This window comes from Phyllostomus hastatus, unplaced genomic scaffold (assembly GCF_019186645.2).
Source record: "Phyllostomus hastatus isolate PE091 unplaced genomic scaffold, TTU_PhHast_1.1 phas_contig_150, whole genome shotgun sequence".
Classification (NCBI taxonomy): domain Eukaryota; kingdom Metazoa; phylum Chordata; class Mammalia; order Chiroptera; family Phyllostomidae; genus Phyllostomus; species Phyllostomus hastatus.
The window spans coordinates 38,113,062-38,124,059 of record NW_025333611.1 but is presented as its reverse complement, the minus strand read 5'-3'; the positions used below and the strand labels follow the sequence as shown (position 1 = coordinate 38,124,059).

The 10,998-nt window shown below is 42.8% G+C and overlaps 1 non-coding gene across 1 annotated transcript; it reads right to left on the bottom strand.

Annotated features, from left to right (window-relative positions):
• Positions 1–870: 870 nt before the first annotated feature.
• Positions 871–977, bottom strand: LOC123813286. Its single transcript, XR_006784715.1, has one exon. It is a non-coding gene; the product is annotated as a U6 spliceosomal RNA (small nuclear RNA).
• Between the last annotated feature and the right edge of the window lie 10,021 nt (positions 978–10,998).

Sequence of the window (10,998 nt, the reverse complement as noted above, 5' to 3'; positions counted from 1 at the left end):
CCACGGGGTGTTCTAATTTGATTCCCAAGGATGTCAGCCAGTAACTAGGCAACAGGACCTGGCATATACCCGTACAAATCCACGGTAGACACTCCTCCTAAAATTGTCTCCTTCCTTCCCGCTCTTTCCTAATTTAGCCATCGGAAGAATTTAACTCTATGCTTAATTCATACAAGTTACTGGTCCAGTTTATTCTGCAACCGCGCTTGATTTTGTAGATGGCTCTTACTCTTAAGCATTAATATTAAAAATATTATTAAAGTTATATGTTTCAAAAACAATGTTACTGAGGATGATGTCAGAGAGTTTACTGCCTATGTTTTCTTCTAGGAGTTTTGTGGTTTGGGGTCTTCTATCTAAGTCTTTAAACCATTTTGGATTTATTCTTGTATAGGATATAAGAAAATGATCCAGTTTTATTCTTTTGCACATATCTGTTCAGTTTTCCCAACACCAATTATTGAAGAGACTGCCTTTGCCACATTGTATATTCTTGCCTCTTCTATCATAGATTAATTGACCATATATCTGTGGGTTTATTTCTGGGCTCTCTATATTGTGGCATTGTCTATTTTTATGCCAGTGCCATGCTGTTTTGATTACTATAGCCTTGTAATGTAGTTTGATATCAGGTAGCGTGAGACCTCCAATTTTGTTCTTTCTCAAAATTGCTTTGTCTATTCAGGGTCTTTTGTGGTTCCATACAAATTTTAGGTGTATATGTTCTAGTTAGTGAAAAATGCCATTGGTATTTTGATAAGGAAGGATTGCATTGAATCTATAGATTGCTTTGGGTAATAGTCCATTTTTAAAAAATGTTTAAAAGTTATTTTATTATTGTTCAATTACAGTTGTCTGCATTTACCTCCCAAAAACATGGAATGCTTCATGAATTTGCATGTCATCCTTGCACAGGGGCCATGCTAATCTTCTCTGTATCGTTCCAACTTTAGTATATGTGCTGCCAAAGCAAGCACGGTAATAGGCCAATTTAATTATGTTAATTCTTCCTATCCATGAGCACAATATAGCTTTCCATTTGTTTGTATCTTCTTCAATGTCTTGTAGTTTTCTGAATACAGATCTCTTACTTCCTTGGTTAAATTTATTCCTAGGTATTTTATTATTTTTGATGCAATCATAAATAGGATTCTTTTTTAAACTTTTCTTTCTGATAGTTCATTAATAGTATATAAAACTGCAACAAAGAGCCAAGTGTAGCTTAGTGGATTGAGCACAGGCCTGTGAACCAAAGCACTGCTGGTTCAATTCCCAGTCAGGGCACATGCCTGGGTTGCAGGCCAGTCCCTGGTAGAGGTGTATGAGGGGCAACCACACACTGATGTTTCACCCCCTCTCTTTCTCCTTCCCTTCCTCTCCCTCTAAAAATAAATGAATGAATAAATAAATAAATAAATAAATAAAGCAATGAAGCCCTGACTGGGTGTGTCTCAGTTGGTTGGGCACTGTGCCTCAAAGAGAAAGGTCGCTGGTTTAATCCCCAATCAGGGCACATGCCTGGGTTGCAGTCCAGGTCCTTGGTTGGGGTGAATGTAAGAGAGAGGCAACCAAATGATGTCTCTCCCACACTCGACATTCCTCTGCCTCTTTTTCTCCCTCCCTTCCCCTTTCTCCAAAAGTAAATAAAATCTTACAAAAATGCATCTAATTTCTGCCCTGGACAGGTGACTCGGTTGGTTTAGAGCATCATCCCTTACACCAAAAGTCTATGGGTTTGATCCCTGATCAGGGCACATACCTAGGTTGCAGGTGTGATCCCAGATCGATGCCTCTCTCTCTCTCTCATATATTCTCGCATGAAATGTTTTTTTAAATGCAACCAATTTCTGAATATTAATTTTTTTCTTCTACTTTACTGTCCTATGTTTTCCTCTAAGAGTTTTACTGTTTTAAGTCTAACATTTAGATCAAGGATCCATTTTGAGTTAGTTTTTCTACATGGCAAACCTTCATTTTCTACATCGTGTACTTTTCTATGGGTCCACCTTCATTCTTTTCCATGTGGATATCCAGCTTTCCCCGTGTCATTTGTTGAAGACTTTCCTTTCCCCATTGCACTGTCTCAGACCCCTTGTCAAAAAATCACGGAACCAGAAAAGCAAGGGTTTCTTTCGCAACTCTTTATTCTACATGACTGTCTTTATGCTTGTACTGTGCCATTTCTGTGGATTTTTAAATCAGAAGGTATGAGTCCTCCAGTTTTGTTCTTCTTTTTAAAGATCGGTTTGTCTATTTGGAGTGCCTTAAGATTCATATGAGTTTTAGGATGTGTTTTTCAACTTTCTGCCAAATACATCACTGAGAATTTGATAGGGATTGCATTAAAGCTGTAGATTGTTTTGCACAGTACTGACATTTTAACAATATGAACTCTTTCAGTTTATTAACACTAAATGGCTTTTCATTTATGTAGGTCTTCTTTAATTTCTTTCAGCAATGTTTTGTAGTTTTCAATGTACAAGTCTTTCATCTTCTTAGTTCATTCCTAAGAATTTCATTCTTTTGGATGCTATTGTACTTAGAAGCTTTCTCTTAATTTCCTTTCTAAATTGTTCATTGCAGTGTAGAGAAATGCAAGTGAAATTTGCGTCTTGACTTTGTATTCTGCTACTTTATTGAATTCATTTATTAGTTCTAACAGGTGTGTGTGTGTGTGTGTGTGTGTGTGTGTGAAATCTTTAGGTTTTTACACATATCAGATCATATCATCACATGTAGTTGCTATTTGGCCAAAGATTCATGGGCAACTTCTATGAATATTTCTGGAAATTTTTGCTCTGCTTAGCTCCCTCCTCTCCAGTACTCTGTCCTTTAACTTCTAGACATTTAAACCTCCAAAACTCCTTTTCATTGACTCTTGAGATCATTGGGCTCTGTTAGGGTTGCCCTTTCTCTTTCTTTTTTTAAAATATATTTTATTGATTATGCTATTACAGTTGTCCCATTTCCCCCCTTCACTCCCCTCCACCCTGCACACCCTCCCCCACCCACTCCCCCCCTTTAGTTCATGTCCATGTGTCATACTTATAAGTTCTTCAGCTTCTACATTTCTCATACTATTATTACCCTCCCCCTGTCTATTTCCTACCTACCATCTATGTTACTTACTCTCTGCACCTTTTCCCCCTCTCCTCCTCCCACTCCCCTGTTGCTAACCCTCCATGTGATCTCCATTTCTGTGGTACTGTTTCTGTTCTAGTTGTTTGCTTAGTTTCTTTTGGTTTTGCTTTAGGTGTGGTTGTTAATAATTGTGTTTGCTGTCCTTTTACTATACATGTTTTTTTTTAATCTTCTTTTCTTAGATAAGTCCCTTTAAGATTTCATAAAATAAGGGCTTGGTGACGATGAACTCCTTTAACTTGACCTTATCTGAGAAGCACTTTATCTGACCTTCCATTCTAAATGAAAGCTTTGCTGGATAAAGTAGTCTGGGATATAGGTCCTTGTCTTTCATGACTTTGAATACTTCTTTCTAGCCCCTTCTTGCCTGTAAGGTCTCTTTTGAGAAATCAGTTGACAGTCTGATGGGAACTCCTTTGTAGGTAACTGTCCCCTTATCTCTTGCTGCTTCTAGGATTCTCTCCTTCATTTTTACCTTGGCTCATGTAATTATGATGTGCCTTGGTGTGATTCTTCTTGGGTCCAACTTCTCTGGGACTCTCTGAGCTTCCTGGACTTCCTGGAAGTCCATTTCCTTTGCCAGAATGGGGAAGTTCTCCTTTATTATTTGTTCAAATATGTTTTCAATCTGTTGCTTTACCTCTTCCCCTTCTGGTACCCCTAGAATTTGGATATTGGAATGTTTAAAGATGTCCTGGAGGTTCCTAAGCTTCTCTTCATTTTTTTGAATTCTTATTTCTCCATTCTTTTCTGTTTGGTTGTTTCTTTCTTCCTTCTGGTCCCCTCTACTGTTTTGGGTCCCAGTTTCCTTCCCATCACTATTAGTCCCCTGTGCATTTTCCTTCATTTCTTTTATGGTAACCTGCATTTGTTCATCTAATTTGCAACCACAGTCAACTAATTCTGTGAGCTTCCTAATCACCAGTGTTTTGAACTGTGCATCTGACAGGTTAGCTATCTCTTGGTGGCTCAAAAGGATGAGTTTTGGGGCACTGATTTGTTCTTCTGTTTGAGCCATCTGTCTCTCTCTCTCTCTCTCTCTTTTTTTTTTTTTTGGTCTGGTTGCTCCTCTTACGGTGAGGGGCGGAACCTTAGGTGTTCACCAGGGCTGGGCACCTCAGTCGCTAGATTGTGACATTGTCTGTGAGGGCGGGGTCAAGAGGGAACATTGGCAGTAGCTTGGTTCTCCGTGGGACCTCAGTCTTTTCCCTGGGATCCTTGGATGCGCTCTCTGCCCTGCTCCACAATCACTGCCTCACTGGGTCCGCCAGCTGCTGCCTATGTACTCAGGGTCCACCAGCTGCGATCTTGTGCGCCCCAGATGCCTTACGCGCTCCCGGTGGCCTTACGCACCCAGTTCTCCCTATTCTCCGCGCCGCATCCTGCGCCCGGCTGCTTGTCTCCGCCCCTCCTACCGGTCTGGATACATGGGTCTATTTCAACTTCTTGGCTGTTTGACTTCCATTCACATAAATTTTCTTTCAGTTCTGGGTGTTATTCTGCCTCTAAATTGTTGTTGTTCCAATCTTGGTTGTGCGTGGAGGTACGGAGCGTCCACCTATGCCTCCATCTTGCTGGAAGTCGGTTGCCCTTTCTTACTCAGCACTTTATACATATCTTTGGGTAGAAAGCCTGGGGAATAATAAGGTTTATTTGTTTCTCTTCTTTCAGGGATCACAGTTCTGCTGGTTTGTTTCTTTGTTTTTTAGTAAAGATTTTATTTTTTTATTTTTAGAGAGAGGGGAAGGGAAGGAGAAAGAGAGGGAGAGAAAAATTAATGTGTGGTTGCTTCTCACTTGCCCCTTACTGGGGACCTGGCCCACAACTCAGGCATGTGCCCTGACTGGGAATCAAACGAGTGACCCTTTGGTTCACAGCCTGTATTCAATCCACTGAGCCACATTAGTCAAGGCTGCCTATTGGGATTTTTATTATTTTTTAAAATTTATTGATGTGAGAGAGAGGGGAGAGAGAAGTATTGATTTGTTGTTCACTTATTTTTTAAAGATTTTATTTATTTATTTTTAGAGAGAGGGGAAGGGAAGGAGAAAGAGAGGGAAAGAAACATCACTGTGTGGTTGCCTTTTGCACTCCCCCCACCAGGGACCCAGCCCACAACCCAGGCATGTGCCCTGACTGGGAATTGAACTGATGACCCTTTGGTTCACAGGACTGCACTCAATCCACTGAGCCACACCAGCCAGGGCATGTTGTTCCACTTATTCATGTATTGATTGGTTGCTTCTTGTGTGTGACCTGACTGGAAATTGAACCTGAAACCTTGGCCTACCAGGACGATGCTCTAACCAACTGTGCTGCCTGGCCAGGGCTAGAATCTTTATTATTTCCTATAAATTGGGAGTCTGTTCTAGAGTAGTGGGTTTTTTCCTTTTATTGAATTTATTGGGGTTACACTGGTTAGAGTAATGGTTTTAAACTGGAGGTGAGGCCCTGGCTCGTTTGGTAATATTTAGAGAACTTTTTGTGTTGTCACAATTGGCAGGAGGGCTACTAACAGTGGGTAGTGGCCAGGGATGCTGCTTAACATCTTACAGTGCATAGGACAGGCCCTCATAAAAAGAAAATTATCCAGCTCAAAATGTCAGTAATGCCCAAGTTGAGAAACCCTGATCTAGAGGCTTGATCAGATTCTGGATGAATATTTTTGCAAGAATGTTTCTTACACGGTATCGAGAAATTTCCATTGCATTATGTCAGATATCACATCATGTCTAGTTGCCTCTTAGTGACATGAAGACTGATCAGCAGCTTCAGGTGGTATCTCGTCCCCTGGTAATGAAGTTGCAGGTCAGCTTCTTGCCTGTGCTCTCAGCAGCCTTTTTATCTTTATCTAAAGTAACCACCTTATTTGGAGTTGAAAAGTTGTGCTGATTCTCTTTCTCTCAATATTTCTTCATTAGCTGGAAATTCTTAAAGAACTTTCACTGGTTTTCAGTTTGGTTACCTAGAGGTAGAGTTCACAGAAGATGGATAACATTAATGCTTAAGTGTGTCTCTTAATTTACCAGCTTTCAGAAAAAATGGTGTGTTGGCAATTTCCAAAAGTGAATAATGAGATATTTGTTTGTGGGTTGTTTTCTTTTAGTTATCATAACAAACTCTTGGGTTTTAAAAAAAGATTTTATTTATTTATTTTTAGAAAGAGGGGAAGGGAGGGAGAAAGACAGGAAGAGAAACATCAATGTGTGGTTGCTTCTCCTGTGGCCCCCAGTGGGGACCTGGCCCGAAACCCAGGCACATGTGCCCTGACTGGGAATTGAACTGGTGACCCTTTGGTTCTCAGTCTGGTGCTCAGTCCACTGAACCACACCAGTCAGGGCACCACAATTTTTAGAGTCAGTGTAATTCACTATATTAACAAACCAAAAGGAAAGAACCATATGATCATCTCAATGCAGAAAAAGCCTTTGACTAAATTCAACATCTATTCCTGATTTAAAAAAAAAAAAAAAAAAAACTCAGCAAACTACAAACTGAAAGGAACATCCTCAACCTGATAAAGGACAGCTCTGAAAACCCTTCAGCTAACATTAAACTTAATGATGAAAGACTGAATGTTTTTCTTTTAATACAGAAAGAAGACAAGTATGTCTGCTTTCACAACTTCTGTCCAACATTGTATTGGCAGTTCTAGCCAGTGAAATAAAGAAAAGACAGAGGGAGAGAAAGAGAGCAAAGCTGGAAGACTAACATTATCTGATTTCCAGATGTGCTACACAGTTACAGTAACCAAGACTGCGGGATTGGCATCATGATCAATGAACAGAAAAAGACACACCCATATAAACAACTGATTTCCAACAAACCACAAAGGCAATTCAGTGCAGAAGAGCTGGTCATTATACTGTTCAACGCTTAAAATTTCCTCCCCCAAACCAGTCTGAGATTGTGGGGAAAATTTAAATGCATCTGGGTTATTTAAACCATCTGTAAATAGGTCTCCTTTCCTGCCAACTAAGGTGTTGTTTGAACTTTGTGTAATTTTTTTCTTTTAATTAACCTGGGGCTTTAAAACAGCCATAAAATATCTCTGCTTTAAAGGACAACTGTTAGCAACGTTTTTCCCCCATCATCCAAAACCCAGGTGGTCCTTTGATGTTCTGATTTGAGATGCTCTAGTGAAACACCTTCCCTCTCTATCCCACAGACATTAGCTATATTTCCCAATTTGGTTCCCCTGGCTTCATTCCCAAAAGCCCATCCACATTCGTGAGACCTTTGCTCTAAGGATCTAGCTGGGCCGACATTTGTAGACCCAGTTCTGTCTGTGCCCAGGGCACGGCACTGGGGACTCAGTGCTTGCTCCAGCCCACTTGGCCTCTTGGAATGCCGAGCTGGGAGATCAACGCTAAACAAACAAGATAACATCATCTAGTGGTGAGTGCTTTGGAGAAAACACGGCATAGTTAGGTCGCCTCTGAGGATGCAGCACAGGCATGCTGAGATCTGGATATCAGAGGGAGCTAGCCGCTGGGGACTCAAGGAGAGTGCAGCAGGCAGAAGTGCTGCAAAGGCAGAGGCCCCAGGTGCATGTGAGAATGATGAGGAAGCTTGAGAGTGAAGCGTTCCCAGTCACAAGGGCAGAGAAGCAGCAGGGGCCACATCACATGGGGCCTGGTAGGCCACGGTGAGGGGCTGGGTTTCTATTCTGAAGCCAACAGAGGGTTTTGACCCGGCAAGTGGTGGGATCTGATTTACTTTTTTTAAAATTTATTTTATTAATTTATTTTTTTCGAGATACAGTAAGGGAAAGAGAAAGAGAGAGAGAGAAACATCAATGTGTGGTTGCCTCTTACGTGCCCCCCAGAGGGGACCTGGCCTGCAACCCAGGCTTGTGCCCTGGTTGGGAATCGAACCAGTGATGCTTTGCTTCACAGGCTCGTGCTCAATCCACTGAGCCACACCCACCAGGGCTGATTTACTTTTTAAAAAATTATTTAATCTTCGCTCTGAACGGCATGGCTCAGTTAGTTGAGCATCATCCCACAAAGCAAAAGGTAGCCAGTTTGATTCCCAGTCAAGGCACAGGCCTGGGTTGCGGGCCTGTTTCCTGTGGGGGCACATGGGAGAGGCAACCGACCAATATTTCTCTCACACATTGATGTTTCCCTCCCTTCCCCTCTCTCTAAATATAAATAAATAAAATCTGTTAAAAAATAATTTAGCCCTGGCTGGCGTGGCTCAGCAGATTGAGTGCCAGCCTGTGAACTGAAAGATCACCTCTTAGATTCCCGGTCAGGGCACAGCTCTGGGTTGTGGGCCAGGTCCGCAGGAGAGGGTGTGTGACAGGCAACCGCACACTGATGTTTCTCTCCCTTCCTCCCTCCCTCCCTTCCCCTCTCTCCAAAAATAAATAAATAAAATCTTTTTAAAAAGATTTAATCCTTGCTATGATACAGTATGGACCAAAAAAAAACCCTGGTTCTCTGGAAAATAACCTCCAAGGTGATCTGATCATAAACCCCTGATCGGGCCAGTCGTGGAGGGTAGTCTCGTCCTAGGCCCACGACTTTGTAGTAGTAGGTTTCTCTCTGCCTGAAGCCGGCCCTGTCCCTTGTTCTAGTGCATCTAGGTTAACACAGCTTGGAAACACAGAAGAAACATCCCTCAGAGGGGGTATTAACCCTCCAGAGGGCACATAGCCTTGTTAACTATCCCGTAATCCTATCCCTTACCTTGCTTTCTTTCATCTCCAGGTAATCTTCCTATGTCCCTTCCTTGATTTCAAATGCAAAAACCCTGCCCATTGTCCTTCCCTGAAGCCTCTGAGATTTTGTTCCCAGGTATTCCAAGTCAGTTTAGCTCAGATAAACCCTTACGCAGGATGTGAAAGCACTCACAAAGAAATGGCTGAAAGCAAAGTTTTTATTTTACTTTCCCAAGAGAGGGAAAGGGCTGTGTGAGATACGCACCTGACCTGAGGGGTGGGGGCTTTGAGCTTTTATGGGATTGTAATGGGATTAAAAAAGGTGGGGGTGCAGTGGTGTGGCCCCCGGGGCTGTGGGGGGCGCTGTAACACAGGAGGTTTAGGGTGGTTTTGCTTCAGCTGCAGTTTGCTCCGAAGTCATCTTTTGCCTGCGGCTGTGTGTGGGGGGCGGGGGTCAGGAGGCAGTTAGTCTTGTTCTGCTCTTGTTTGCCAGTAATTTTCAGTCCTGGTGACCTAAACCCAGAAGGGAAAAATGGCAGTCATGATTCCCAAGGTCACAGGCCTTTTGGGCAAATGGCACCACGACAGCAATGGTGCTGGCTTTGTCCTTTCAGCCGAGGTACACAGGCAGCTCAGGACAGCCTCAGAGTCTGTGCTCAGGTCTTCCTGAAGAGAGCGAGGTGTGCTGTGTGATTCACTGAAGGCAAAACACCACCTCCAAGCCCTAGAGAGTCTGTAATACACTGTTGAGTGCAAATAGTCGCTTTCTTGCTCCTCTTACTTTTTGGGTGAATCTATAGCGGATAATTCAGTGGGGCAGGATACCAAACAAACAGAAACTGTTGCTGACATGTCAACACTCTGCTCTACCCAGCAATACAGATGCCGCGTCAAGGGCTCATGGACGTGGACAATGGTGTGGGGATGGTGACAACGTAATTCTTTCTTTGAAAAAGAAAAAAATCATGCCGTGGCCCCAACTGATCAGAAGTAGCTGGTGTTCAAGGCACTTGGAAATCGAGGGCTTGCTCTAGGGTCTCCGTGACTCAGCAGGACAGGATCTGTCCTTTATGAGAAAGAGAACGGTGAAGTGTCCCTCGAAGCCTTAGTGCTGGGGTTAGAGAAACGGATACTCACTGGACCCTCTGAAGTATCTCTCAGTCACACATCCCAGCGTGTTACAGGAATGGAACTGGGACCCAAAACCTCTTTGCACACACACACTCTTCCAGAGAGTGATAACAGTAATTTAATTTCTTCTTCTTATTTTTTAGGGGTAGGGAAAGATGTGGGGCAAATTCTGTTCTGGGAGAGGACAGTGGAGCAGGGAAGGAGAGGCTTTGGGGGACAGAAAGTGAGGCTCCTGAGTTAGGTGGCCCACCTAGGGCTGGGGAGGAGGGGGACGGAGCGGCCGGAGGAGCCTCGAAATACCTAATTTCCTCCTACCATGCTTCGTTGCGTGTAATGCACACCCTTTTGCCCAAAATTTTAAGGGAAAAAGAAGGACCCACATTATACATGGGTAGTACCAATTTCATATCTATATGAATGTTTTAAATTCCTTTTAAAACTTGTTGTACCTTGAAAGGACAAAGCGAGCTCCATTTGCTGCTGCAGCACTGTCCGCCTAATAGGTCTGTGACCTTGTTGTCAGGACTGCCATCTCACTCTTCTGAGCAGGTCCCCAGGACTGGAAACAACTGGAAAACTAGAACAGAACTGACCACACCCTACAGCCACAGGCAGAAGATAACATCGAAACAAACGGCAGCCTCAGTCTCGAACCCAACACCCCCACAGCCCAGGGGCGGCACCGCAGCGCCCCCACCCTTTCAATCCACTGACAATCCAACAGAAGAGAGAAGCCCGCACCCCTCCACGCTGGTGCATCTCTCCACACCACGCCTCCTCCTTTCCTGGAGAGCGAATAAACACGTGATTCTCTACAATCTCTTCTCTGGGTGATTTCTTTCACAGCCCATGCCACCGACCTCCCTAACACAGCCTGTATCTGTTCTTGTGTTCTGTACTTATTTGTTACATAAAATTTCTTGCACCATAGTATGTTAAAAAATAAATGCTAAAATTCCTTTATAAGACAAAAAGAATATCTAAATATAAATAAATAAAAATTGAATTAAAAATTAAAGTGAAAGATTTTTTTTTTCCTGATAGTTTGGACCCAAAAT